The sequence below is a fragment of the Bubalus bubalis genome, chromosome 1 (genome assembly GCF_019923935.1).
Source record: "Bubalus bubalis isolate 160015118507 breed Murrah chromosome 1, NDDB_SH_1, whole genome shotgun sequence".
Taxonomy (NCBI): Eukaryota; Metazoa; Chordata; class Mammalia; order Artiodactyla; family Bovidae; genus Bubalus; species Bubalus bubalis.
The window spans coordinates 30,876,640-30,882,815 of record NC_059157.1 but is presented as its reverse complement, the minus strand read 5'-3'; positions in this window follow the sequence as shown (position 1 = coordinate 30,882,815).

The following is a 6,176-nucleotide window of genomic DNA, read 5'->3' as shown; positions in this document are numbered from 1 at the left end:
TTGTCTTATAATGCACTGCACTTTCACTGAACCAGAAATTGTCTGTAATAAAAGAATATTGAGGGGGAAATGTTTAGATTCTCATTGAATGCTAGAACTTAGAAGACATGCTCTGCTTTCACTGACAGAGGTTAATAGCCGAGTATATGTCATCAGCATCAATAAAATGAGAGGTTTTGGTCCCTAGCCCCTAATAAAAAATTACAATTTTTAACATGTAAAAGCTGGAGACCTTTTTTTCCCCTAATTTAAAATAACAGTCCAATTACCAATAAGCAAATGATCGCTTATTAAAAATTCTATAAATATTTCATATTTTTAGAGCCATCAAAAATAAAAGGCCACTTCTTTCAGCTGTCTTTTGACTTACAACCATCTTTTCCATTTATCTAAGGAACAAATACTACTGTTTCTGGAAAGTATGCTTCTTTCTTTCCTGATTATTAATCATCTGTTTATATGTTGTAGGGACCATACTTCTACACATACTCTTAACTTGGAGCTTCCTTCCTTATAAAAGGAATTTGGGCAACCCGGAAATCATTTCAGAATCGTCCCGAGATCTGTTGAGGTGAAAGTGAACTCTAAATGGTCAGCTGTGATGATAAATTCACTGCCAGTTCCGGACTGTGATTTCTCTACTTGACCAACTTGGTTCCGCCAGGGGTGAATTGAATGTCAGTCTTGCCTATAGGTTACTCTTTTTTGAGTTATTCATACAGCAATCATCAGTATCTACTGAAGAGAACTGTGGTTGTAAACAGCTTGACTGTGTCTAAAGTGCAACTCTGCTCTTACCCTAGAGGACTAAAGTCTCAAAGTCCTTGAACTTTTTATTTTTTCCTTTCGAGTGTGTGCACTAAAGCAAGAATGTGAGCTGGTTTTCCTCAGTCTGAGTCTTCCCTGGAACAGATGGGGCTTGTACTTATCTGGATGGTTGGGGGGGAGGGGGTGGGGGGAGTCCTGAGGACTCCCACCTTGACATTGCAATGAAAACTTTCCCTCAAATCTCTAAATTCTCTCATCTGGCACAATAAATTAGAAAAGCCTGCTGTTCCCTTTGGTAGGCTTATGGAGTGCCCCCATGTTAGATTAATATCCAGAAATCATCTCTTCTCTGGTGGAGCATAAAGCAGGTGATGAGTCCCAGATGTTTCTGCATGACCGTCATTCCCAGACATAATAGATGACATCAGAGAAAGAGCTGTGACTTCTCTTTTTCTTTCTTCCTCTCTTTTTTCCCTCCTTCACCTCCTCCTCCCCCTACTTCTTCCCTCCCTCCCTTCTCACCCCTGCTTACACACACACGTGTGCACACACATGCACATACACAAACACACACATCTTTTTCTTTCTTTTCTAAAGGATTCAGAGGGTTTGAAAGTTGACTAAGTAACCTCACGTAATGGCTCAGTCGGTAAAGAATCCACCTGCGTGCAAGAGACACAGGATCGATCCCTATGTTGGAAAGATCCCCTGGAGGAGGAACTGGCAACCCACTCCAGTGTTCTTTCCTGGGAAATCCCATGGACAGAGGAGGCTGGTGGGCTGCAGTCCATGGGGTCGCAAAGAGTCAGACATGATTTAGCAACCAAACCACCACCAGCAGCTACATTTGATGGAATAACTTGTCTCACATTTCAGTAACCACAGCTGGCGCTGAGGGCAAAAGGACTTGGGGTTGTCGGGAGATACCTCAGAGGTGGCAACCTCGGAGGTGGGACTTGGACATGGCAATGTAGAGGGGGCTGTGAACAGCATCGCAGGACAGTGGTTCACTGGGTTGTCCCTCCTGCAGTTCTCCTTGCTCAGAGCTGTGGTTGAGTCCGTCCTCTTTGCTTTAGCCCTTGTTGCTTTAGAATTATAGGGAGAACTGTCAGCTCCCTAGGAAATTCCAGAAAGTCTCCAGCTGCATTAAGGAAAGTGAACTTGGTAATAATTGAACCTCCCCCATTTCTCTAGTAGTATGCCGGGCCTTCTGTTAGATTAGAGACGATGACTTTCGAGGATGCATTCAGCACCCTGATTTCTTAGATGAGGGGTCTAGGATTCAGGGGAGCATGTGGTCCAAACATGTGAACCCAGCCGCACATCCAGACCCGTGTGACTCTAAAGCAGTGTGCAGGGGCCTGTGGGATGACCCCAGCCTGCACATCCAGACCCGTGTGACTCTAAAGCACGTGTGCAGGGGCCTGTGGGGTGACCCCAGCCTGCACATCCAGACCCGTGTGACTCTAAAGCACGTGTGCAGGGGCCTGTGGGGTGACCCCAGCCTGCACATCCAGACCCGTGTGACTCTAAAGCACGTGTGCAGGGGCCTGTGGGGTGACCCCAGCCGCACATCCAGACCCATGTGACTCTAAAGCACGTGTGCAGGGGCCTGTGGGGTGACCCCAGCCACACATCCAGACCCCTGTGACCCTAAAGCATGTGTGGGGGGGCCTGTGGGCACTCAGTGCTCCCAGCTCCTCTGATTGCAGGCTCTCAGCACGACGGCATGACATCACTGAACCCACAGAGTTGGCAGAAGCGCTCTTTCTGCCTTTAGGGGGCCCACAGTTGGGGCTCAGTACTCACTGCCGGTGCCCCTGCAGCTCTGGATTCCTCCTCCTGATGTGGGGGAAGATCCTGAACAGAACAGAGACAAACTTGAGGGCTTTCCTGTGGCTGCGTGCTGTGCTGTGCTTTGTCTCTCAGTCATGTCTGATTCTTTGTGACCCGATGAACTGCAGCCCACCATACTCCTCTGTCCTTGGGATTCTCCAGGCCAGAATACTGGAGTGGGTAGCCTTTTCCTTCTCCAGGGGCTCTTCCCAAGCCAGGGATCAAAACCAGGTCTCCCGCATTGCAGACGGATTCTTTACCATCTGAGCCATCAGGGAAGCCCAAGAATACTGGAGTGGGTAGCCTGTCCCTTCTCCAGGGGATCTTCCCAACCCAGGAATCGAACCAGGGTCTCCTGCATTGCAGGCAGATTCTTTACCAGCTGAGCTACCAAGGAAGCCCTCTTGTGGCCATGGAAGTTGATCAAAAGCTTTTCTAACTGCAGTGCTGTCTCTTATTGCTCTCAAGCTTCATCCACCGGGGATGAATGGAGTTTATCTTTCTCAAATTAAGGAGTTTCCTGAACTAGAGGACACAGAGGAAAGCCAGTGCCATGCTGGAGCAACCCCTGTGATGCTTTCACCAGAGCAGACTTGCTTCATGAGCTTAAAAATCTGTAAACACTTTTCCTAGCCAATGGTTTCCCATCTAACTGTGGAGTGTGCATGGAGACTCACGTGCTTCTGTGTTTGGATGTAACCTCCCAGGGAATTGGTCTCCGAGGGAGGAGAGTGAGAAGCCTTCTTCAGCTCTCCACTCTGTGCTCCATGATGTAGTCCATCAGAGTCTGTTGAAAGTGTTAGTCACTCAGTCCTGTCCAACTTTTTGTGACCCCGTGGACTGTAGCCCACCAGGCTCCTCTGTCCCTGGATTCTCCAGGCAAGAATACTGGATTAGGTAGCCATTCCTTTCTCCAGGGGATCTTCCTGACCTAGGAACTGAACCCAGGTCTATTGGAGGCAGATTGTTTACCGTCTGAACCACCAGAGAAGAGTCTGTTGGGCAGGAGGGAAACTGAGACTTTGACTCCCTTTCTTGCTGATGAAAGCAAGCAGCATTTAAGAGCTTGGAAATATTCAGCCATCCACGCCCATCATCCACTCTCCTTTACCTCCTGTGCCCACATCAGATGTAGGCAGAGCTTAGCCCTGGAAGTTAGATGGCTTACCTAACTCACCACTGTCCATTATTTTGATCACACTACCAGGGTAGCTTAAGTAGCTGGCCTCCTCTCCTTTTCAAGAAGGGGAGATTTGGACTCAGAGGTCAAGTCTATTGTCCACAGTGACAAACAGCAGAGTCAGGAGTCAAACCCCAGCCAGCCTCACCCCAAAGCCTAGATCTCAGGGATGTCAGGCTGCCTTCTGTACTTTTAGATAAACGGAAAGTATCATTTCCCCTTCTATTTATAAGACTGAGTTACTTATACAATTTGTGCTTCCAATGTTTTTGGAGTGTAGCATGCCAAACCAGGCTCGCAAAGGGTCACAGCAGAATGTGTCCACAGTCTAACCACAGTGCTGTTTACAGAAGACAGACTTCAGAGCAAGAGAAATTCCACAGAGCGTTGTGTTTCTATGAAGCCAAGCCATCAGGAAGTTTCTTTTTAAAATAGTATTTAACTTTTTTTTCTGTTTATAAAAATAATGCACAATCAGTAAAAAAAAAAAAAAAAATGGAAAAAATAAAAGCCACCTATAATGTTAACATTATGGTATACACAGTTTTAATACTACTATTTGTACACATATATGTATACGTGCATATACAGGGCTTCCCAGGTGGCACTAGTGATAAAAGATCCCGCCTGCCAATGCAGGAGACATATGAGACAAGGGTTCGATCCCTGTGTTGGGAAGATCCCCTGGAAGAGGGCACGACAACCCACTCCAGCATTCTTGGCTGGAGAATCCCATGGACAGAGGAGCCTGGTGAGCTACAGTCCACGGGATTGCAAAGAGCTGGACACGACTGAAGTGACTGAGCACCCGTGCACATGCATATACATATACATCTTTTAATAAACATATAATGTATTAATATGGCTTGCATATTTAATATATTTATAACAGTATATATTGTATATATAAAATCTTTTAATAAAGTTAGACTAATGCTATATAGCATTAGTCTAATTTTATATAATTATATATAAAATATACATATGATTTAATATATATATGGCTGGGGTTTCTTTTAAGCATGACGCATTCTCTCACCATATGGCCAGCCATTAGCCACTCCGTGGATCAATCCAGGGTCTTCCTCCAGGGCATCTCACCTTACAAGCAAAGTGCTACCCTGGGAGGATTTCCTGTCCTTGGCTGCCCCCAGTGGGGCTACAATGACTGTCAGCCCCCTTTGGGCTGGTGCAGGCATCTGGTAGAAGGCCATCTAAATCTGGCTTGACTTGCCGTCTCTTTTCTTCAGTTGGTCATTGGGATTCGCCACAAGGCCACGGGCATCGGCTGAGGTCACCAGTGTGGCTGGTCTGAGCATGCTGGGGTACGACTGACTGGCTTCTGGGCCTAATCTGTGCCTTCAGGAACAGTTAGGCATCAACCTGTATATATCCTCTCTCTGTAATGGTTGAGCACTTCTTGAAATGTTCAAGTTTATGGTCAAGCGAACCAGATAGCACATGTTCATGAATGGCAAGTATCAGGTGTCTGGTCACTTGGGGGACTGTGGTGAGTTGCCACTCTGCCCCTCCGCCCCGCCCCCCACCCAGGTTCTGATGGCAAGCTAGGAGCTGTTACTCCCAGAAGGAGACGAGGTATTTGTTGGAAACTAGCTTAAATCATAAATCTTAAGGTCCTGCATTTTTAATGCTCCAATGAAGCTTGAGATAGGCTCCAAATGTGTCCTGTCCATCATCTGGTGAGTGGATACGGTGTGTTCATACAAGAAAAGTTATTCAGCCACAAAAAGAATGAAGTACCAATATATGCTGCAAACTGGGTGGATATTGAAAGCATTATGCCAAGTGAAAGAAGCCAGATGCAAAAACCCACGTGTATGATTCCGTTTATATGAAATATCCAGAATAGGCAAGGCCGTAGAGACAGAAAGCAGAAAAGCAATGACTGCAGCTGGGCGAAGGTGGGAATGAGGTGGTGTTGGGCACATGACTGCTTGATGGGCATGGAGTTTTCTTCTGGAGTGATCTAAAAGTCCTAGAACTAGACAGACGTGATGGTTGCAAAACACTGTCAACATACCGAACACCACTGTGTAATGGTTAAAAAGGTGAATTATGTTATATGCATTTTACCACAGTTTTTAAAAAGTCACAGAATTACATGAGATTTCTTTTTGTAAACACCCTTTTGTCTATCTGGGAGTTTTAAGTTGTTATTACTTTTTTCGCATTGCTTTTCTTTATTATGTCCTCAGACTTTTCAAATGGTCTGTAACAGTAGGTATTTCTCTTGTGCCCAGTGTTTTCCAGGAAACTCGCCATTCACAGCCCTGATTCTCCTGATCTGAAAGTGAAAGTCGCTCAGTTGTGGCCAACTCTTTGCAACCCCATGGACTATACAGTCTATGGAACTCTCCAGGCCAGAATACTG